This window comes from Mastigoproctus giganteus, chromosome 11 (genome assembly GCF_048544385.1).
Source record: "Mastigoproctus giganteus isolate SK-2022 chromosome 11, ASM4854438v1, whole genome shotgun sequence".
NCBI classification, from domain to species: Eukaryota; Metazoa; Arthropoda; class Arachnida; order Uropygi; family Thelyphonidae; genus Mastigoproctus; species Mastigoproctus giganteus.
In genome coordinates, this window is record NC_143585.1 from 121,092,160 (window position 1) to 121,117,037 (window position 24,878).

Genomic DNA, 24,878 nt, shown 5'->3' on the forward strand with positions numbered 1-24,878 from the left:
AATCTTACCTAACAATCTGTTGGTGATATTAACTGTTGCTCCCGGCATCCTTATTACAAAAAATATTTCTCGTTTCCTTGACAATGGAATCTCCTAATAGAATTAAGTCCTTTTTAACCAGAGCACTTTGCACTTGATTATTCTGTTCTGGGGCCAGAATTGGGAGTGCATCACTTGGTAGGTTACTAGTCTTCAGTCCCTGACGAGCTCCGAGTTACATTTTTCTCGAGGGCAAGCACCCGTTTTTTTCAGTGACTCAAATTCTTTTAGCAATGCACCAAATTTTTACTTTAGATCGGTACACTCCGTACAACGGTGACAAAGAAAAGAATCAAAAAAAAAAAAAAAAAAATAGCCAGGTGAGCTATGATTATCCACTAGGTCAACCCTGAAATACATGCCACAGGTTCTGCAAACAATGAAATCGCCATCGACTATTTCTGTATGAGTCATGATACCTTCCGAGCAGTGCCGCATTAAGGCACGGACTAGCAGGGCCCAACCCGGGCCGCCATTCTTTAAGGGGTACCAAATTTTATGAATCATGAAAAAAAATATATATATATCCTTAGTAAAGGGAGCGCCGAAAAATCTTTCTGCACGGGGCACGAAAATACCTTGGTCCGGCACTGCCTCCGAGGAAGTGTTCAACGTGGATCTTGTCACAACTATTTTTATTTTTACTCAATATCACAGAAAGCAACTTTTATAAAATTATATTTATAATATAAAAATTATTATAGGAAAAAACTTACACCAAAATAAACTGTACAATATATTAAAAAATTAATTAAAAGCAATTATTTAACCTCTCTAATCACTATGCTCTCCCTGCACTTTAGACTTAGGAGCACTATGAAAGCGCGTCCTCTTGTAAGGACCCAGCCTTACAATAAATTATAAAGTTTGTTAAATATTGGAAGAATTAATTGTGGCGAATATAGTTAGTTTCAGTCAAGTATCATTTGTTAAGAAACACTGAAATTCGAAGGTTAGTCCAAACACACCCAGTTAGTTAAATCTCGGTTGGATGGAAAAATTCCTTAAGCGAGTCAGTAAAAGCAATCATAATGGACCGAAACAAATCCCACTTAAGACAGGAGCACATACTCTATAGAAAGGGCACTGAGTGCGGAAGTGGCCCTATTATAGATTTCACGGTTCGACCTCTAGCAGGTGTGGGCGACTAGAAATGGATATGGGGGTGAGGTCACAAAGAAAGCCTGAAACTCTTAGCTGACCGGAACTTACGTTTAATTTCGAGAAATTACCAGTATTTTCCAGATTATCGGAAGTTCGGTCACACTAGGAAAAAGAAAGCACGCCCACGGAAATGAAGGGAGACGAATAGGAGCACGAATGAAAGGATGTGGAAGTCAACGATTGGCCAGTAAGAAAGCGGTGGGAAATTTGAGAGAAAGGAGAGAAGGGAAGAAAAAATTGATACTGATGATTCGGAGAGGAGTTTTTGTGGTGGAAGCAGTCCTGGGGAGATGGAAGCTGTAGTGGGAGAATTGATTATAAGAATTTATTTTGTGAAAGTCTAGAGTCGGAAGTATCGTTCCCTTGAAGAAGTTAATGCAGTCTATGGGGGAAGAATGGTGAAACGCCATAGAGGCAAATTTCTCGATTGAGCAGTTGAGTGACTAGTCGACCCGGAAGGTATCCCAGTCCTCGGACGCAACGCAGATGGAAGAAGAAAGGAGATAAGATCCGGTATTATCTTCAGCCGTGCCGTACCCGGTAGAGAAACCCAGGATAGATTACTGTGTTCCCCGGATGAGCAACCTTTCGTTTTCCAGTCCTCACCCCGAGCAGATAGGAAGAGAGACCGAGCAGGGAGGAATACCAGACCATTGCGTAAGTGTTAGAATAAGTACTGAGAATATAATTTGTAAAAAGGGGAACTAATTTAATAATGAAAAGGACTCTAGGAGGACGCTATAAGTTTTAAGAGAGAATGTCAAAGTACTAAAAATATATACATATATATTTGAACGAGTGTAATACTTAAGGAGTGATAATTCAATTTAGTATAGAGATCAGAGTAATGCAATTTAAGAGTAAGTTAATCTGTAGTAGGAAGTAAAAATTTTGTCCTTGAATTATTGTGAATGTTAAATTGCTGTGAGTATGACTTATTTGGGGTAGAAAATGATTAAACAGGTAAACAATTAAATGAGCATCTAGCCCTAATTGTGAAATAGTGGATTAATTGAACGGAAAGGTAACTAAGTAAATTGGTTGGATATTGTTGACTGTTGACATGTTTGCAAGTAAGGATTCTGGAATGAATATATATGTATTTCCTAATAAGTTGGGAAACGAGCACTTATGAAATTATATTTTGTCTGTTCATTGGCTGATGGTGGTTTATTGACTTACATGGACTGTTAAGGAGCAAAGAGACAGATTGTGCGTTGTGAGGGGTAATAAATGCCCGGACCTACTGAAATCTTTGTAGAGCAACATGAAGAGACACAGTGATATATATATATATATATATGTAGATGTATATAAGTATTAGGATTTAGTAGTTCTTTTGATAACAAGGTTGACTGTAAATTACAAGATATATACACATTTAAAAATTAGTAAAATAACAAGTGTCAAACTAAATACTGTATTCTGTTAAAGGTTATTGTAATTTTCTTATATATAATATGACAATAAAAAACAAATTTGTATATTCTACATTCTTGTGTGTGTGTCTGTCACTTCTAAACTCAGCCAGTCCAGTGGAAGAATACCTTAATATATTAGGGGTCCCCGTGAGTCTGGGAATTTTCTGAAATCAATCAAGTCAGGTGTTAAAGTGGGAGGGGTTAAAATAAGGGGATATAAAAAAATATAACATAATATAATATAATTGTAGGCCTCCTTTCAGAATAGGATTTTCAGAAAAAATAAAAAATAGCTTTTTACCCACCCCCACAATTGGCGAGCCAGAGCCAGGATAATTCTTCACGACGGAAGGCTGAGTTCAGAACGACAAAAAAAAAATATATATATATATATATGTATATGTAATCCAGTTGCTGAAACTGATAGAAAAAAATTCAGCTGGCGAGCCAGAAAGTGAAAAGTGAAAAAAAGTAAGTAGTTAAAGTGGGTACTGAATTAGAATTTGTGTTTTAGAATTAGGTGAATTAAGTTATAGAATAAGAAAGGTATTGACAACAAATAACGAGTTAATTAGATTAAACCCCAACCTCGAAAGATAAGTCATGGCTACAAGGAGAGCGAACAGCAGTAGGGATAGAGAAAGGGAGGAAAATATCAACGGGCAGGAGACATCAGGAGAAACAATTGTTAGTATAGGGAATGATAATAGGGGCCCAATTAAGTTAAGCAAATTTTTAAAAGTATTTAAAGGGGAACCATCAGAAAATGTGGAACATTTTCTGAGAAAACTGAAAATGATTAAGGAAAAGGAAGAATTAACGGAACTAGAAATAGTCATGATGGCGGAATTCAAGCTAGAGGGCAGGGCCCAGACTAGGTATTTAGAGGAAACCCAAGGGATGGAAATAGAAACATTAGATAATTTTGAAAAGATATTAAAGAAGTTATTTTCCCCAAAGATCACGTTTCTGGAAGGGATCGGGATATTAAATAATTACAGTCAAAATAATCGCGAAAGCATAGAGGACTATTACAAAAGATTTTTAACAGTAAAATTAAATACTGAAGTATCAGAAAAAGAAAAAAGTGCCTTTGACAAAATCCTGATGGGACAGTTTTTGATGGGGGTCAGAGATAAATATAAGCGAGAAATCCTTAGGAGAAAACCCAATTCATTAGCTGAGGCCATGAAACTAGCCACTGATGAGGAAAAGCTAGATCTCCAAGGTCGGGGGGCAACAAGAGGGGACATAAATATAGTATCAACTGGAGAAGGGACAAAACCGAAAGGTAATAAAGAAAGGGAAGGCGAAATTAAGTTAGAAGGGCTAGAAAAACAGATAGCGGGAATGGAAATAAAGTTAAATAAATTATTAGAGCAATTAAACACAAAAAACAATGCACTAGATGAAAATAATAGGCAGGGGGGCGAAAGACCGCAAATAGGGCAGAGCACAAGTGGCAAGTACAGCGACACAGAGGGGTGGAAAGGGGAAGTCAGAGAAGATAGGCGAAATGGACAGAGGAGGTGTTACATATGTGGGGGCAAAGAACATCTCGCTAGATATTGCCCACACAGGAATAGCCAAAGGGGATACAGGGGAAGTAGTAACTACCGCCAGGAACAAAACCCTGGGAGACATGATCAGGCCTGGAGGGGAACTCGCGGTGACGGACTGGTGGAAGGTGACAGAGTAGTAAATAGAGAAAGGGAAGGAAGATGGAGACTTAACGACAGGGAAAGGGCGATCGATAATAGAAACATAGAACAGAGGGATTTAAACTAAAAAGGTCTCTCAAGAGCACCCGCCATGGGAGACCTGAACCTGAAGCAAGTTCAGTTAAGACGGGTGAGTATTTGTGCAAAGTGTTAAGCGACAACGACAGGATAAGCGGCCTAATTTATATAAAGGGGAAGCTAAGGGGAATAAAAGGGAAATTCCTTGTAGACACAGGGGCCTCTAGGTCCATATTAATGTGGCATTACTTCTCGCGATATTATAAAACATCCGGGAAAGGGGGAATAAGGCGGTGTCGAGAGTTTTCCTTGAAAGGTGTAGGTGAGGGGGAGATCCGCACGGATTATGTGGTCGACAGCGAAATCAAACTAGAAGGGTGTGAAAGAGGGGTAGCACACACCTACTTGGTATCTGAAGGAATAGACAGTCATAAACACGATGCAATCTTAGGGATAGACCTACTCAAGAAGTTAGGCGTTAGGATAGATGTGAGGAGAGGCAGCATTAGTTTTGGCAAAGATGTTATAGTTGATACTGAAACAGAAGAGAATTCAGAGGAGTTGGATAGAGACAGCGTGAGAGATTGGGAGGAGGAGTGCGCCGTAAACATGACGGAGATGGTGGAAGAACCACGGTTAAGAGCGTTAATAGAACAGTACCAGCAAGTGTTCGCTAAGAAAATGACTGATCTGCTATGTACTAAATTGGTAGAACATGAAGTGCACATCAGACAAGAAATCCCCATCTATACCCCGCAATACAGGATACCGCAATCACAACTGCCCGCATTAAAGGAAGAGATCAGGGAAATGGAAAGAGCTGGCATTATTGAGAAGTCGGTGTCTAAATGGAACAGCCCTTTACTAATGGTTAAGAAGGGGGATGGAAGCGTTAGAATAGTACTAGACCTACGAAAGGTAAATGCTGTCACTCATCCAATAGACTTTCCTTTGCCCAATATAACGGAACTGCTCTGCAGTCTGAAGGGAGCCAAGTACCTGTCTAAGCTGGATTTGCATTCAGGGTACTTCCAAATACCTCTTAGGAAGGAAGACAGGAAGTATTTTGCCTTTTCAACACCCTTCGGCAAGTACAATATGACAAGGATGCCACAAGGAGCGAGAAACTCTGCCGCTTCTTTCCAGTGTCTGATGAACACCATCCTGGCAGACTTGCTGGAAAAAGGGGTGCTGTGCTTCCTGGATGATATTTTGGTATACTCGCGGACGTTAGAGGAACACTTGGAGCTATTAGAGGATATATTCCAAAGGTTAAACGAAGTAAACCTAAAGTTGAAAGGATCAAAATGCAGTTTCCTCGTGCCAGAGGTAGAGTATTTAGGCCATGTAATATCCGAAGGGGGGATAACGCCAAACGCAAAAAATACGGCAGCTATTAACAAACTCAAGCCCCCTGCGAACGTAAGGGAAGTGCGCCGTCTACTAGGGATGGTTAATTACTATAAGAGATTCATCAGGGATAGGGCCCAGCTGATGAAGCCCCTAATTGATTTAACCAAGAAAGGTAGGAAATTTAGGTGGACCGAGGAGGCAGATAAATCCTTCTTATCCCTAAAACAAGTGATGATGAGCAAACCCCTGCTGAGACACCCGGATGGGGAGCAGCCTTTCCTGTTAACTTGCGATGCTTCAGGGGAAACTATAGCAGCAGTTTTAGAACAAGGGGAGGACACTGAAAGAGGAACCATAGGCTATTGCAGCAGACCCCTGAACCCTCACGAAAAAAACTACTCTACCATAGAGCGCGAGGCATTGGCTATAGTCTTCGCCTTAGAACAATTCAGGTATCTAGTTTACGGCAGGAAGACAGTGGTGCTGTCGGATCACCAGCCTTTACAGATACTAAGGAGCATTAAAGATAGGAATAGCAGATTAATTAGGTGGAGCCTGCAGGTGCAGGAGTTTGATATAGAAGTGCGATACATTCCTGGGAAGAAAAACACTGTGGCTGATTTTTTTAGTAGAGCCAAGTATGAAAATATTAAAGAAGGGGAAGATAAGCAGAAAGACAATACAGTGCTTGAGGCATGCGTAGCAACTGAAAGAAATACAGGGCTAGTAGGGGAAGTGGAAGAATTAAAAGGGGCCCAGGAGACTGACCCCGAGTGCTGCGACATCAGGAGGAGTCTAATGCAAGTGACCAGGGCTAACCAGACCCAAGGTAGGGGTTACTCTCTAGATGACAGGGGGATATTAATGTGGGAAAGCGGGGCTAAGAAGGGGAGCAAGACCAGAAAAAAAATTGTCTTACCAAAAATAATGCGCCTTGAGATCCTAAATGCATTTCATTCTAACAAGATAGCTGGGCACATGGGTTACAGGAAGACGCTGCAAAGAATTAGGGAACGGTACAAGTGGCGTGGGATGGATAAGGATATAGAACAGTTTTGTAAAACCTGCCACGAATGCCAGATGAGGGCCACGCACATTGGCAAAGCTCCTATGCAACAACACTTAGACCCAGGAAGCCCGTTTGAAGCGATTGCGTTAGATATCATAGGGCCCTTACCGGTCACACAAAAGGGGAACAAGTACATCCTAACCATAATAGACATGTTCACCAGATATCCTGAGGCCTTTCCCTTAAAAGATCAAACAGCTCAGGCAATTGCTGAGGCATATCTGAAGGGAGTAGTGTGCAGATATGGGTGCAGTAAACAAATGTTAACTGACAATGGGGCTAATTTTCAGTCTGAGCTAGTATTACAGCTGTGTGAGATGCTGCAAGTAAAGAAACTCAGCACTGTGCCCTATAGACCTGAGGCTAACGGGTTATGTGAGAGGTTCAATAGGACATTGAAGAGCGTGCTCTCTCACATTTCTGATACCTCTGCTAATGACTGGGATGAACAATTGCCCTATGCATTGTTCGCCGTGCGGACTTGTGTACACAAAAGTGTAAAAGAGACCCCGGCCTATCTGTTGATGGGGTTTGACCCAAAATTTCCTACCGACCTATGCCTCAAGGGTAATAGGGAAGAGTTCCCTGATATCACGGAGTATAAGGAGGAGGTAATTAGGAATTTTGAAGAAGCACGCTCAAATGCGAGGAAAGCGAGTTTGAAGGCAAGCAAAGGGAACAGAGCACGGCTAAATATGGGTAGGAAACACAAGACGCTGGAAGTAGGAGACTGGGTATTACGGAAGAACCACAGGAAAGGGAAGGAGAAATGGAATAAACTGTCCATAGGACCTTACCGTATAATGGAGAAACTGTCCCCTGTTAATTATAGGATAAAGCTAACTCGGCCTCCATACACAGTTAAAGTGGAGCATGAGAATCATCTGAGACAATACCACCTTAGGGGGGGAGAATACTTGAATGACCAATCACCCAAGGATCTGAGGATGAGGAAGACACTGGCAACATCCCATCAAGTCAGAGATGAGGGCAGAGGCGAGACTCGCACGAGCTTGGGAGAGGTGCTGAGAAAGAGAAAAAGAGTGGATTACCATGGGCTGCATAGAGGTAAGTATTGCGTAAGGGGCGAGTGAGGAAGTCGGAGGGTGTTTAGAGGCAGTTCAAGAAGGAGGGATAGATTGTAGTTAATAAGTAGGCCCTGGAAGAAGGCATATCCGCCTGAGGACCTGTATAAAATTTATATATATGGGATATAAATTTTTAGGGGGAGAGGGATGCAATGTAAGGACCCAGCCTTACAATAAATTATAAAGTTTGTTAAATATTGGAAGAATTAATTGTGGCGAATATAGTTAGTTTCAGTCAAGTATCATTTGTTAAGAAACACTGAAATTCGAAGGTTAGTCCAAACACACCCAGTTAGTTAAATCTCGGTTGGATGGAAAAATTCCTTAAGCGAGTCAGTAAAAGCAATCATAATGGACCGAAACAAATCCCACTTAAGACAGGAGCACATACTCTATAGAAAGGGCACTGAGTGCGGAAGTGGCCCTATTATAGATTTCACGGTTCGACCTCTAGCAGGTGTGGGCGACTAGAAATGGATATGGGGGTGAGGTCACAAAGAAAGCCTGAAACTCTTAGCTGACCGGAACTTACGTTTAATTTCGAGAAATTACCAGTATTTTCCAGATTATCGGAAGTTCGGTCACACTAGGAAAAAGAAAGCACGCCCACGGAAATGAAGGGAGACGAATAGGAGCACGAATGAAAGGATGTGGAAGTCAACGATTGGCCAGTAAGAAAGCGGTGGGAAATTTGAGAGAAAGGAGAGAAGGGAAGAAAAAATTGATACTGATGATTCGGAGAGGAGTTTTTGTGGGGGAAGCAGTCCTGGGGAGATGGAAGCTGTAGTGGGAGAATTGATTATAAGAATTTATTTTGTGAAAGTCTAGAGTCGGAAGTATCGTTCCCTTGAAGAAGTTAATGCAGTCTATGGGGGAAGAATGGTGAAACGCCATAGAGGCAAATTTCTCGATTGAGCAGTTGAGTGACTAGTCGACCCGGAAGGTATCCCAGTCCTCGGACGCAACGCAGATGGAAGAAGAAAGGAGATAAGATCCGGTATTATCTTCAGCCGTGCCGTACCCGGTAGAGAAACCCAGGATAGATTACTGTGTTCCCCGGATGAGCAACCTTTCGTTTTCCAGTCCTCACCCCGAGCAGATAGGAAGAGAGACCGAGCAGGGAGGAATACCAGACCATTGCGTAAGTGTTAGAATAAGTACTGAGAATATAATTTGTAAAAAGGGGAACTAATTTAATAATGAAAAGGACTCTAGGAGGACGCTATAAGTTTTAAGAGAGAATGTCAAAGTACTAAAAATATATACATATATATTTGAACGAGTGTAATACTTAAGGAGTGATAATTCAATTTAGTATAGAGATCAGAGTAATGCAATTTAAGAGTAAGTTAATCTGTAGTAGGAAGTAAAAATTTTGTCCTTGAATTATTGTGAATGTTAAATTGCTGTGAGTATGACTTATTTGGGGTAGAAAATGATTAAACAGGTAAACAATTAAATGAGCATCTAGCCCTAATTGTGAAATAGTGGATTAATTGAACGGAAAGGTAACTAAGTAAATTGGTTGGATATTGTTGACTGTTGACATGTTTGCAAGTAAGGATTCTGGAATGAATATATATGTATTTCCTAATAAGTTGGGAAACGAGCACTTATGAAATTATATTTTGTCTGTTCATTGGCTGATGGTGGTTTATTGACTTACATGGACTGTTAAGGAGCAAAGAGACAGATTGTGCGTTGTGAGGGGTAATAAATGCCCGGACCTACTGAAATCTTTGTAGAGCAACATGAAGAGACACAGTGATATATATATATATATATATGTAGATGTATATAAGTATTAGGATTTAGTAGTTCTTTTGATAACAAGGTTGACTGTAAATTACAAGATATATACACATTTAAAAATTAGTAAAATAACAAGTGTCAAACTAAATACTGTATTCTGTTAAAGGTTATTGTAATTTTCTTATATATAATATGACAATAAAAAACAAATTTGTATATTCTACATTCTTGTGTGTGTGTCTGTCACTTCTAAACTCAGCCAGTCCAGTGGAAGAATACCTTAATATATTAGGGGTCCCCGTGAGTCTGGGAATTTTCTGAAATCAATCAAGTCAGGTGTTAAAGTGGGAGGGGTTAAAATAAGGGGATATAAAAAAATATAACATAATATAATATAATTGTAGGCCTCCTTTCAGAATAGGATTTTCAGAAAAAATAAAAAATAGCTTTTTACCCACCCCCACACTCTCACTACGAATGCCAACGGTATAATCCAAGGTGTCCAAGTTCAAGTTATAAATAACCGTCAGTCCATTTCAAAGTCTACAGCATCATCAATTAAGATGGCTACAGCAAACCATACTAAATCACAAATCAAATAACGGTGAATAAGGGAATCATCATGCAGGAGCGGGCTATCCCGAGGGTTGAGATAAACTGCACCAGGGCGCCAACGTTCAAGGGGCGCGGCTGAAAACCCGAAACTTACACATATCAAGAAAAATTTTAAATATATGTCATATTTTCTGAAAATGAATATGTTACTGAACTTTTGTTGATGTGTGCATAATGCTTGTCTAGTCTGAAATTTACTGTATAAATTAACCCTTCAATACTCGCGCGAAGTCCAGGTAAACTCCAGTTTTTTTTACATAGCTGTACTTTCTTGGTCAATCTTGTCATCTGAGCTCCACACACGTGTTTTGAGATTAATCCTGTCCTTCACATAAGTCTCGTCCCACAATGAAAATTTACTGTTGACGAGTTATGAATTACCAGGGCTCCAGAATAACTAGACATATAACAAAGAGTAAAACTCTACGGAAGGTTAAGTTGGTGCATGTGGGGCATAGCCATTCTGTTCACTATTGCATTCTTAAATGCACGGATGATGTTTTTATAATAAAATAAAGAAATTTTAGAAAAGAATGTAATGGACTAGTAGTAATGGTTTAGAAATTTTTTTGGTAAACCACAAACAAAATCCAGAATGCTCATTCTGGATTATTATTTTTTTAAAATTGTTATTTATTATTTTAATTTTTAAATTTTCTAAGCTATTCAATATCGGATTGCGTCCCCGTTGATTAGACACTTTCGTGGGGCGTACAACTACACATCGAGGGATGATCGCAGGAGAATCGCGATCAGTTCTTTCCTGAGCCAATGCATTCCCGCTACTTTTAGATTTATGCATTGCTGCTCTTTTTACAGGCAAAAGTCATATAAATTTAATTAAAAATAAAATTACGACACGAAAGAATATTATAACAACGCACATTATTACCAGATTATGTTACCTATCACGTGCTAAGCTCTTTCGCTGCCAAGTTATGATATGCAATAAAACTCATTACCAAATTACGTTATATTACCCCAGGGGCTCACATCTGGTGAGTATGGGCTTGGCACACCCAGGTCCTGAGCTGGATATCATTCTCTCTCTCTCTCTCTCTCAGGGTAACTCAATTTTTTTTTTTTTTTTTTTTTTTGGCTGGTGCAGCATAAGCCTCAGGCTTCCTTGCACCATATGGTTAATAATAACAATATTATTATTATTACGCTATGACGTTCGCAATGTTATTAACTTATTTTATAGCCCTAAATACTTCTAATACTGTAGTAATTACACTCCTAAGGAACCACAAAAGGAAATATGCAGTAGGCTTTAACTGACATACTTTACGGGTTTTTTTTTTTTAAAGAAATTGCACGTATAGACGGCATATTTGATTAAAAGATTTGCTAAGTAATATCATTTATTATGATTTTATTATCAGTATAATAATACATCCATTTGTATTCGTAATCTTGAATTTTGTCGAAATCGCTAACAAATGCTTTGTGGACTCATATTATAATAGGTTCAAAGTTAATAAATATATACAGTGGTTATATACAGTGGTGAGCTGTGCTTATATAGCCTTCACTTATCTATTGACGTCACTGCGGCATGTTGTGAACAAGTTAGTGTAAAGCATAATCTTAGCTCGTAGTAAATCACCGAATTAGGTGAAAATTAGGTGTACAGTTAGGAAGTATAACTCCACAATATGAGAGATTCCAGAAGGCATGGCCGCGATAACGCTAAGGCCAAACTGGCCGTGGCCGGGGGTTTCATTTTCAATGTAAATATTTTCTAAAGCAGTGATAAAAATTTCTAATAATAATAATAATAGTTTTTAAGGATGATGGAAAAATATATTATTATTATTATTATGGTGCAAGTAAGCCTGAGGCTTTTGCTGCACTAGTCAAAAAAAAAAAAAAAAAAAAATTGTGAGTTACCCTGAGAGAGAGAGAGAGAGAAGGGAAACACCAAGAAAGAGAAGAACGATGATATCCAGCTCAGCACCCTGGGTGTGCCAAGCTCATACTCACCGGATGTGAGCCTCTGGGGTTGGAGTCTGGGTGCGAGGTTAGCCTGTGCGGTCATTGCTCCTTAAAGCTCTTCAAACAGAGAAGTTTTTCCTGATTTATTTTCTGCTTTATTAGTTTAAATTGTCATATTAACTTATTTTCTAGAGTAGCTTTATATTCCTAGTTACGATACTTAGTTTAAAGTTTAACTTAGACAGAGATTTTGTAGATATTACTTAGTATCGGTAACGGTATCAAATCCACGTGTCACAAACCAAATTTTTTTTTTAACCAAATTTAGTCGATTTATTAACCAACTGTTATATCAAATTATCTTCTATAAGTAGATTATAGACCTAGTCAGGATCCTTAGTTTATTCTAAATTGAGATAGCGAGATTTGGAAGCTAATCAATACTTACGAGTCCGTAGAAATACCGTTCGTGAATTCCCGCCATTTTTACACGATAGCATAAGCTTAGTGTCGTATAGTGCATAATATAATATTGTCAATTAATCAGTAAATCTATTAATCTTGATAAACTTTATTGTCAATTAAATTGTACTTTTAACTCTATATATATATATATATATATATATATATATATATGTAACGACTTAATCTAACAAATAATTAATACATAACTATAGTGGTACACGTGATACGGAAGTTGTACAAAGGGAACTCGTAGAAAACACTAGATACCGAAAAATATATATATATAACATAACTGTTTTGGGATATAACTTAAGGATTTAATTTTTGTTTTGAATTTTATTGAATTAAATCGGAATCATGACTCTGACCAGAGCAGCAAAGCAAAAGGCTCAAGCTAATGGGAGTGCTGTGGTTCAGGGGAGAACTGAGGGGGGCAGTTGCCCTCTGAATCACAGTCTATTAAAATGCACTGTTTGCTTGATGTTTGCGGAGCAGTCGGGTACGGGACATGATACTGCCAAGGGGGATGTCTTTGTGTGTGCACGATGTAAGGAGTGCAAGGAAATCAGGCGACAACTCAGCGTTGTTATGGGCCTTTATGAGAGCTTGAAGGACAGGGTGGATGCCCTCGAAGGAAATAAATTGAGGGGCCCATCAAGCTCTCAGCTGCCCACATCAACGCCAGAGCTTGCACTTGGTCATCAGGCAACACAGAAGCAGCCCCCTAGGCAGAATGCGCTGGTCCCACAGGAACTAGTAGTTGTTGGTGACTCTATTGTCAGGGAAACGGGGAACATCCTTTGTAAAAAGGATAGGTGGAATAGGACCAGGGTATGTCTGCCAGGGGCAAAGGTTGATGACGTTGTAGAGCGGATATCATCTTTTAAGGGCACAAAAGGTGATATAGTTGTACACGTTGGCACTAATGATATTAAGAGTAGGAGACCGGCGGAATTACTTAGCAAGTACAGGTCACTGTTGAAAAAAAGCCGTGAATTAGGGTTGAACTTGAAAGTGTCTGCAATTCTGCCCAGACACGATAGGAGGGAGTATATGATGAGAGCCTTGTCGATCAATTCGGCCCTGGAGGGATTGTGCAAGGCTCAAGGGGTAGAATTTTTTTCAGCCTGGACTGTACTTGTTAACAGGAGAGATTGCTTCTACAGGGATGGGATACACTTAAATAGAAAGGGTGCAAGAATTTTTGCTGATGCTGTCGAGGCAGTGTTAGGTGGGTCGGAAAACTGCTAGTTGGGGGGGATACAAGGACTAATAGATTAACAGTAGCCAGTGGCAGAGGTGGAAGTGATTCTTGCACTGCTTCTATTGAAATGAGCAGAAGTCTGAAAAACAGGATGCAGGATATTTCAGAGACTGCTGGTAGTCATTGCGGTACAAGTAAACACATGGGTTGTGTTAGGGTAGCTAAGAATAGAAACAGGTGCATGTATACCTGCGTGTACACCAATGCTAGGAGTTTGGTAAATAAATTTGATGAATTTGAGGTATTGCTCAAAACATCAAAGGCAGATATTGTTGGGATATCAGAGACGTGGTGTCACACAGATATAAGTAATGCGGAACTGGAATTTGTGGAATACAATGTGTATAGAAAGGATAGACAGGACAGGAGGGGAGGAGGGGTCATGCTATTAATTAAGAAACACATAAAGTCCAAGGAAGTGAAGCCAGTCGACATCGATGGACAGGGCAGCGTCGAGTCAGTTTGGTGTGACATAAGCATAGGGAAATCAAAATTGAGAGTAGGAGTGTGCTATAGGCCTAATGACTCTGATGAGTATAATAAGATATTGTACAGGGAAATAGAGTGGGCCAGTAAATCAGAGAGTCTTATAATGGGGGACTTTAATTTCCCAGATATTGACTGGAATTTGTGGGTTGGTCACTCGCACACTAGCAAGGCTTTTGTGGATTTATTGGATGATTGTTTTCTACATCAGCATGTTCGTGAGGCAACAAGAGGGAGCAATACTCTTGATCTGATTATCAGTAGTGATTCTTCATGCATTAAGAACCTGCAGATAAATGAACCACTAGGTGGCAGTGATCACAGTGTGTTGAAGTGGGATTTACTCAAGGAGGTAACTACCATCAGAGGTAAAGGGAAGGGTTTTTGTTTTCGTAAAGGCGACTATGATGGTCTGAGACAGTATTTAAATTCTATACAGTGGGACCAACTGATGATGTTACCAACAGCAAACTCAAAATGGGAAGCATTCAAGGAACTAATCTTGGAGGCTACCAGGCTTTACATACCAACTAAGAAATATTGTTCAAGGTTTAGGCCTAAATGGTTGTCAGATGAACTAATGAGACATGTGGCAGAGAAGAAAAATGCATGGGATACATACAAATTAATGGGTGACATGGAAGCCTATGATAGATATAAGTTGGTCTGTAACCAAGTCACAAAGGAGATTAGGCAGGCAAAGGCAGACTATGAAAAATCCTTGGCAAAGGATGCAAAGAAAAACAGAAAAGAGTTCTTTACATACTTGAACTCGAAAAGGAAAGGGATGAATCAGATTGGTCCACTGGATATTGATGGTTCAACAGTTGAGGATCCTGCTCAGGTGGCTAACAATCTAAACGAGTATTTTGCATCTACATTCACGCATGAGGAGTTATTCAGGAAGGAGAATGATGTAGGTAAAGTAAACATTGGCAGTGAGCTGGATGATTTTGTAATAACTGAGAGGAAAGTGGAGGAGAGATTGTTGAGGATAAACATAAAAAAGGCACCTGGGGTGGATGGGATCTATCCAGTTATATTAAAGGAGGCAGCAAAGGAAGTAAGCAAACCCTTAGCCATAATTATGAGAGCTTCCTTGGACTCAGGGGAGGTACCTATGGACTGGAGATGTGCAAATGTGACCCCAATTCACAAAGGAGGTTCAAAGGCTGACACAAGTAATTATAGACCTGTTAGTTTAACTTCTGTTCCAGGTAAATTAATGGAGGCACTGGTTAAAGAAGCACTGCAGGATCATCTAGACAAGAATTCAGTTATAGCTCAGACGCAGCATGGTTTTGCTAAGGGCAGGTCTTGCCTGACCAATTTGATTGGATACTATGATGTAGTCACAAAAGAACTGGATGCAGGGAATAACTTTGATATTATATATTTGGATCTTAGAAAGGCTTTTGATACTGTTGCACATGGAAGACTGCTGCACAAATTGGAGCAGTGTGGCATTGGAGGCAAATTGCTGCTATGGATAAGGGGATGGTTGAGTGGCAGAAGACAGAGAGTGGTAATCAATGGACACTGCTCAACGCGGACTAATGTTATTAGTGGAGTGCCTCAAGGTTCAGTGTTGGGTCCGTTGTTGTTTTCGGTGTTTATGAATGATATTAATGATGGGATATCAAGTTTAATGTCCAAGTTTGCAGATGATACAAAGGTTGGCAGGGTCGTTAAGGACAATACTGACGCTATGCTGCTGCAACAGGATCTGGATAGGTTGAACAGATGGGCTGAGAGGTGGCAAATGAGGTTTAACATCGACAAATGTAAAGTGCTGCATATGGGAAACAGTAACCCCAGAGCAACGTATCAACTCTGCGGTACTACATTGACAGTGGTGGAGAATGAAAAGGACCTGGGGGTAATTGTGCAGGCAGATATGAAGTTCTCTGAGCAGTGCAGACGAGCTGCAAGAGTAGCTCATGGTGTCTTGTCAATGATATACAGGAATTTTTCTAGCAGGGATAAGGAGGTGATTATTCCCTTGTATAAGGCAATGGTAAGGCCACACATTGAGTACTGTATACAGGTCTGGAGGCCTCATTTCAAGAAGGATGTAGAGCTGCTGGAACGGGTACAGAGAAGGGCAACAAGATTAGTAAATGGAACAAAGGGTTGCTCTTACGAAGAAAGGCTTAAGTTTTGCAAATTACAGAGTCTGGAGACTAGGCACCGGCGAGGTGATCTGATAGAGGTGTATAAGGCTTTGAATGGTTTGAGTATGCTCAATGCCAATGGGATTCTTCATCTTTCTCAGAATAATCACCTCAGAGGGCATAAATTCAAATTGAGGAAGGACGGATGTCGGATAGATGTGCGGAAATTTGCCTTTGGCCAGCGGGTGGTTGGTTGGTGGAACCGACTTCCATCACTGGTTGTTGAAGTTGATAGCCTAAACAAATTTAAAGCTCAACTGGACAGGTATTTCGAACGAACGGAGGGGTGAAATGGGAGTGGGTTTTTTTTTTTTGTTTTTTTTTGGCTGATGCTGAATAAGCTTGCTTTCTTGCATCATATGCCTCTGCTAATGCTAATGCTAATATACAGTAGTGAGCTGTGAATATTTTAACAATGGGCTCGCTTTTCGATCGGTCACGGAAGTGATTTCATCCACGGTTTCCACCAGAGGCGCTTCCCACGCTCCCACTACTAGTAGTGTAATTAGTGCGTGTGACGCATTTTTCGTGACTGACCGGTATGATATCTGGAATCAGGAGCAGTTTGAGGGAGGGTGGACAGATGGGCCTGTTACCCCCTTAACCATGCAAATAAGTGTATGTGTATAAGGTCTACTAAAAAAAAAAAAAACGTAAAAACCTTGTCGTCATGCCTCCCTATACAATGTTACCTCAATACGATAGTGTCTGGAGTTCTTTTTAGAATTTCTGAATAGTATGACGTCACAATCATACTTCTTGAAGTTACTACTGCAGTAAGTATGATTGCAACAATACAAGTATTTGTCATATGACAGTAACAATACAAATATTTGTCAACAATTTCTTTTTTCGTCTCCCATTTTCGTTACATTCCATTGTTAGGTTCCCCTAACAGCTGCGTATGTCGCTTCAACTACAAGATCGGTACTTCAATCGACGCTGTTTTCCAGAGATATTTAGAATGTTGCAATCGCAAGTATACATCTCTTACTTTAGTTATCATAAATCCATTGTATCTTGTCTTACAGAAATTATGAAAATTTCCGAATGTTCAATAAAATATTTACATTACAAAGGTCTTTTATTTCGTAATCAATATACCTAAAAGAAATGCGAAGGATGTTTCACATAAACCATCTACCGCGCCTGCTCGGCACATGCGCAACTTTTTTATTCGTCGTTTTTTTAACAACTCGGAAAATATAATGGATACATTTTTTTTATGATAGAATTTTAATATTGCGAATAAAAAATAACACGAAATATTTCCCATATCACAAATAATATAAAAACTATTACAAAACATTTCACAATATTTTTTTCACAAATATTACATAAAAATTATTACACAAATATTCAAGAAAAATTTATTCTAAAAATTGTCATCTACAATTTACTTCTTTATTAATATTTGTTGTCGATCTGCTTTGCTCAAAAGCTGAGCGATGTTTACAGAGGAATGATTTGACGTAAGGATCTGGATCAAATTGAAGCAATGGTTTTCCATTTTGATGTATGGTCATCATAATGTGCAATGTGTTTAATTGTCAACATTATTTATTTATTCATTCACTCAATATTATTCATTACGCTGAAAGCTCACTCAGCGTCAGCACTGCTAATCGCAATGGTTTCAAAGATATTTCTGGCTTTTTTAATTGAAAATGAAATTTCGCTCGATTTTAAAGATAAACTGTCTTCGACAAAATCTCTAAAATAATTAATTTTTATTTCATATTTTATCAGAAAACTTAAATTTCTTATTCGGTTTTCATCCTCTTCTTCCAAGTTCATCTTCCAAGTTCCCTTTCATCCAAGTTCTTTCACATTCCACGATTTCGGGTAGCATATGTTTAAAATTTCTTTCAATGGTATCGTTATTTTCTTTATTTAATTTAAAATCACCCAGTTGCATTAATAACTTATATTGATAAAACAATGCATTTAATAACTTGTCACGAGGTAATTTTTTTTACTTTCGATTTTGATTCCTTCAAATTCGTTCAACTTCAACGTGCTCTCAATTTTAGATTCATAATTTCCTTCCGAATTTTTCAAATTAGCAATAGCATTGATAGTTCGAATAATTAACTTATCTGCTTTTACCATAGTGATTCTGTAAAGCTTCTGAAAGGTAAGAGAGCCCCTGCACGATGTCGATCATTAGTGCTAAATGGTTAAGAAATTCAAAATTTAAAAGTCCATTTAATAATCCTGGATTATTTAACTTCTGATTCAGAATGTTTGCACAAAGCGGGATAATTCCTCCAACCCACAATTGCCATCCGCAAGCTACAAGCTGCTCATTCCACATCAAGTTCTTTAGCAATCATCCTTAATTCGCGCTAGTTTTTTTGGAGATTGGTGATAGTTTTTTTTTTTTAATTATTGCCTGTATGCCATTATATTTTAGAACATTTTTTAAATGTTCTAAAAAAATGCTCGCCAAAGTTTCAAAATCTTTCGTACCTTTCATCTTCGTAAAGTTTATATAATATCTTAGTTGCCTCAATCCCCCACTCTACGCTGCTGCTGTCACTAGTTCTTTGAATACAGTGCAAAATGTCGGATCACAAGGATATTCAGCTACTGTGACCATGCAAACACAGACAAGAGAAATTTACTGGAAGGCGTGGATCACTCACTTCTCCGAAAAACATGTCCGTTTGTCGGAGTAAATGGGAACCATCCGTGTCGAGACACTTCTTAATCCACTGACTGGCTATGGAAAGCATATTGACTAGCGCGACTTCTCGGTATGTGACTGCATAGGTTTTACGGACGCCACTAAAATTGTGAAATGGTAAACCCTTTCACCCTTAACTCGCGCTTTCTAATTACCCAAATTGCCTAAAGGCCAGAGGTGAGAACAATTCATACACAACTGTCTCTTCTAATCCGTTTGTTACATGGAAATTTTCTTCGTCAAACGGAAACTATTTAAATGTAATTACCAAGGGAAATAAAAAAAAATTCGCTATAAAGAAGTTCGTTAAACAGAGGTCCGACTGTAATTATATCAAAAATGAAGCAATTTTAAATTACATAACCGATCGATTGCGCCATTAAAACGTTGGGAATGGGGCCCCCGCTCGCCCCACCGTAGTTTCGGCTCTGGATACTCAATAATTGCGCATTTAGGATTTCATTTGTAAAATAAATGATCGTCTCAACAATGGGCACGCAAATTTTCAAAAAAAAAAAAAAAATAATAACAATGGACTCTCGCGAGCCCACTATAGCTCTCCACTGGTTATATCAATGTATGGATGAATAAAATAATAAATATAATATAGATTAACAATATAAATATAAAAACCTATGTAGTATTTGTATTTATATGTGTAAATATATATATATTTAGTAAAAATTATATGAAAGTTCAAGTCTTAAGTTTTTTATATTAGCATTAGCATTAGCATTTGCATTAGTAGAGGCATTTGATGCAAGAAAGCAAGCATCAGCCAAAAAAAAAAATAAAATAATAAAATAAAATTAAAAAAATAATAAAAAATAACCACTTCCACTTCACCCCTCTGTTCGTTCGAAATACCAGTCCAGCTGAGCCTTAAACTTATTTAGGCTATCAACTTCCACGTAAGGGATGGAAGTTTATTCCACCAACTAACCACCCGCTGGCTAAAGGCAAATTTCCTTACGTCTATCCTACATCTGTCTTTTCTCAATTTGAATTTATGCCCTCACAGGTGATTATTCTGAGCAAGAGGAAGAATCCCATCAGCATTGAGCATGCTCAAACCATTCAAGGCTTTATACAATAATTTCATTTATATAATAATTTCATCCATGTAAATCTAATTTTTCTTTTGTTGTATATTTATTTTATATTTTATGAATTTCTCTTTTATTTGCAGATATTGAATGACCCCAAATGGCGACAATTGAAGAAAATGTTAACTGCGTGCTTTGGCTTGCATAGTTAAATCAATAACAGCTGTGAGAAGAAAGTTCACTACTCATTATAATAAAATGCACCCCATAAAAAGTCAATAAGTAGTGGATGAAAAATATTAAAGAAACTGGATCAGTTAACGACAAACCACGATCTGGGAGATCCCGAATCAGTCAACAATGATGGCGGCCATGTTGAAGTGTGATAATTAAAAACTGCATTAAGAATAAAACTTTTAAGACTTGAACTTTCATATAATTTTTACTAAATAGTTCCATTACTTGTATGTCTTTAGTTATTAAAATTTGAAACCGATGCAAGACTTTATGACCAGCCTGTGTATATATATATATATATATATATATATATATTAAAGGGGCCTAAAATTTAAATATGGCCGGGGGCATATTTCGTCCTTAATCCGACCCTGCCAGACGGTGTGCTAAAAGGGCTAAAATGGAGTTTCGGGCTACGCCCAGACTACGAGAAATTATATTATTATCAATTTATTTCTCTGTTGGGGAGACACCCCTGGGACAGCCATTGGCTAGAACGGTGTGAGTTACATTCCAAGGTGTGAAGCTACCGCATGAGCAAAAGGTTACAAAGTCCATGGGACGTTCACCCTGAAAGGTTGAATACAGAATTTTGAAATACAGTACAAAAAAATAATTTGTGATTTTATATTAGAATATTTCTAATTTTGACATCTTAGTTGACATCTAGAATAATGAGAAGACACAATTAAAAGGGATCAAAATTAAATGCAGTTTTGAGCCGAGAGGCTAGTGCAGTAAAGTTATAATCATTATTATTATTATAATAACTAATAACAAAGGAGGTTAGGCAGGCGAAGGCAGATTACGAGAAATCCTTGGCACACGATGCTAGGAAAAACAGCAAGGAGCTCAGATAGCAAACAAACTGAATGAGTATTTTGCATCTACATTCACACATGAGGAATTATTAAGCTTTGAAAATGCCACAAGGTTATCAAATTCTGGCAGGATACTTAATGATTTTGTAATAACTGAGAGCAAATTGGAGGAGAAACTGTTGAAGTTAAACATAAGAAAAGCACCTGGGGTGGATGGGATCTATCCAGTTATATTAAAGGAGGCGGCAAAGCAACTAAGTAAACCCTTAGCCATAATTATGAGAGCATCCTTGGACTCAGGGGGAGGTTCCCACGGACTGGAGATGTGCAAATGTATCCCCAATTCACAAAGGGGGATCGAAGGGTGACACGAGTAATTACAGACCAGTTAGTTTAACTTCTGTTCCGGGTAAAATAATGGAGTCACTGGTTAAAGATGCATTGCAGGATCATCTAGACAAGACTGCAGCAATAATTCAGACACAGCATGGGTTTGTTAAGGGAAAGTCTTGTCTGACAAATTTGATAGGATATTATGATGTGGTTACAAAGGAACTGGATGCAAAAAATAATTTTGATATCATATATTTGGATTTCAGGAAAGCTTTTGACACTGTTGCACATGGAAGACTATTGTACAAATTGGAGCAGAATGGTATTAAGGGTAAGTTACTACAATGGATAAAAGGATGGTTAAGTGGGAGAAGACAGAGGGTGGTAATTAATGGGTGCTGCTCTTCGTGGACTAATGTTATTAGTGGAGTCCCACAGGGTTCGGTGTTGGGTCCACTGCTGTTTTGTATATTTATCAATGATATTGATGAAGGTACATCAGGCTTAATGTCGAAGTTTGCAGATGATACACAGGTTGGCAGGGTTGTTAATGGCAGTAATGGCAGTGTGCTACTGCAACAGGATCTAGATAATTTGGGCAGATGGGCTAAGAAGTGGCAACTGAAGTTTAACCTTGACAAATGCAAAGTACTGCATATGGGTAGAAGTAACCCCAGAGAAATGTACCAACTGTGTGGTACTACACTTAAGGTGGTAGAAAATGGAAAAGACCTGGGAGTAATTGTGCAGTCATATATGAAATTTTCTGAGCAATGCAGACAGGCTGCAAGGGCAGGTCATGGGGTTTTGTCAATGATATATAGGAATTTTGCTAGCAGGGAAAACGAGGTGATTGTCCTTCTGTATAAGGCAATGGTCAGGCCACGCCTTGAGTACTGCATACAGATCTGGAGGCCTCATTTTAGGAAGGATGTAGATTTACTTGAGAGTGTACAGAGAAGGGCAACAAGATTGGTGAGGGGAATGAAGGGATCCTCTTACCAAGAGAGGCTTAAGTTCTGCAAATTGAAGTGGCTGGAGACTAGGCACCTGCACGGTGATCTGATTGAGGTGTATAAGGCCTTGAGTGGGTTGAGCAAGCTGAATTCTGATGGGATCCTTCCACTTGTTCAGATTACGAACCTAAGGGGGCATAAATTCAAATTAAGAAAGGACAGATGTAGAATAGATATGCGGAAATTTGCCTTTAGCCAGCGGGTGGTTAATTGCTGGAACAAGCTTCCATCTGTCGTTGTGGAAGTTGATAGGTTGAATAAATTTAAGGAGGAACTGGACAGGCATTTGGAGGGAATGGTGTGATTTTTTTTTTTTTTTTTTGGCTGATGCTGCATAAACTCATACACTTGCTTTCTTGCATCAAATGCCACTACTACTGCTACTATTATTAGCCATATGGTGCAAGGAAGCCTGAGGCCTATGTTGCACCAGCCAAAAACAAAAAAAAAAAAAAAAATTCCCGAGTTACCCCGAGAGAGAGAAGTAGAGAGGAATCACCAAGAAAGAGAAGAATGATGATATCCAGCTCAGGACTTTGGGTATGCCAAGCACATACTCACCAGATGTGAGCCCCTGGGGATAACGGAAACGCGGCAAATTACAGACCAACCACCTGTCTTGGAACAATGCTCAAAATCCTGACCAGACGCATAGCCAAGAAGATATTGGACCACTTAGAGCCCGAACAGCAGAAGGGATGTAAGCAGATGAACGAAGGGTGCAAGGAGCATTGCTGCACGAAACGACAGGATTATTTTATTAGTCGGCAAAACTTGCAATCTGCAGGCATTGTCGTCACAGAGCTTTTCCGGTTCAATTCTTAGTTGATTGAAGAGGATACAGTATCTTGTTTCAGCATTCCTAGGGGCTTCTCGGTGAGGGTGAAACAAGCCGTGAATACTGGGAGCGTCTAATCTTCCTGTCAGCAATTGGGGTAATGTGAAAATGTTTCTTGTGTTAATTGTTTGTTTCCAGGGAGGAATACTGAAACTGGAAAATAAGATGGCTCTATTAAATAGGTGATTCGAGATCCTGTTCAGCCATCTCAAGAGCCAGTATTCAATACTTAGGAAAGCTTTCCGGTTGCTCGATGGGGCAGAGGACCAAATCTGTGAAGCATACAGTTAGTATTTTTTTTTTTTATGAAAACCCCAAACACGAAAGGTATCAAAACCTATAGTACTTAGTACCGTGCATGGGTTGGAGGAGTATGCTAATTTTAACTGTGGGACACCAGCAACTTTATAAAAGTAAAATTTTCCCTCCTTGAGGCTTGTTGCTTGCGTGTTAATGATGCATTCTTGCCGCTCATTTGATCAACAACCAATCATGAACGGCCCTATCTGTTCGTATGTAAATGTTCCGTACACACATTTCCTAGAACAAAAACCAGGACAGTGTTCTAGATGTAAACGCACCTAATACCTGCTCTCGACGTGTACAGACGTTATAGACTCCAACATACCCATTTCGCTGATCGGGAGGACAACTTTTTTTCAGACTGCTTAGGGGTTATTCACAAATTACGTAACGTAAGGAGGAGGAGTGAGATAAAATGTAATAATTATAATAATTATTATTAGCCATATGGTGCAAGGAAGCCTGAGGCTTATGTTGCACCAGCCAAAAAAAAAAAAAAAAAAGTTCTGAATTAGCCCCCGAGAGAGAAGTAGAAGGGAATCACCAATAAAAATAAGAATGATGATATCCAGCTCAGAACCCTGGGTGTGCCAAGCCTATACTCACCAGATGTGAGCCATGCGTTATAGATGGTTGTTGGAATTTTGCGTATCAGTAATTTCGTCATGTAATAATTATTAATTTTTTAAAATTATCTAGCGATACTGACTTTTGTATTGATTACATTATTTTCCTTATATGCTCTGTTCTATAAATAAAATCTATTAAACAACCAAGTACTTGTTTTATTTTTGTTCAACAGATGGCACTAAGTGATAGAACATCCTTGGGATCATCGTGTGCGTGAAGCAATGGAATGGAAAGTGATCGTTATGTGGTGCTATTTTATCAGTTGAATTTTTTTTGTGTTTATTATTTTTTTTTAAACTTGTGCCCAGGAAATCTTCCAACATATTTACCTCCGTGAAGTAAATACAATAAGCGTAAATTTTAATTAAGTGGTGGTGGATTTGTATCGAAGATTTCCC

At 38.9% G+C, this 24,878-nt stretch overlaps 1 protein-coding gene across 1 annotated transcript in view; it reads left to right on the forward strand.

Moving 5' to 3' along the window:
• FipoQ (F-box/LRR-repeat protein FipoQ) overlaps positions 1-24,878 on the forward strand; it is a 177,943-nt gene that overhangs the window by 10,119 nt on the left and 142,946 nt on the right. The gene's annotated exons all lie outside the window — the stretch shown is intronic.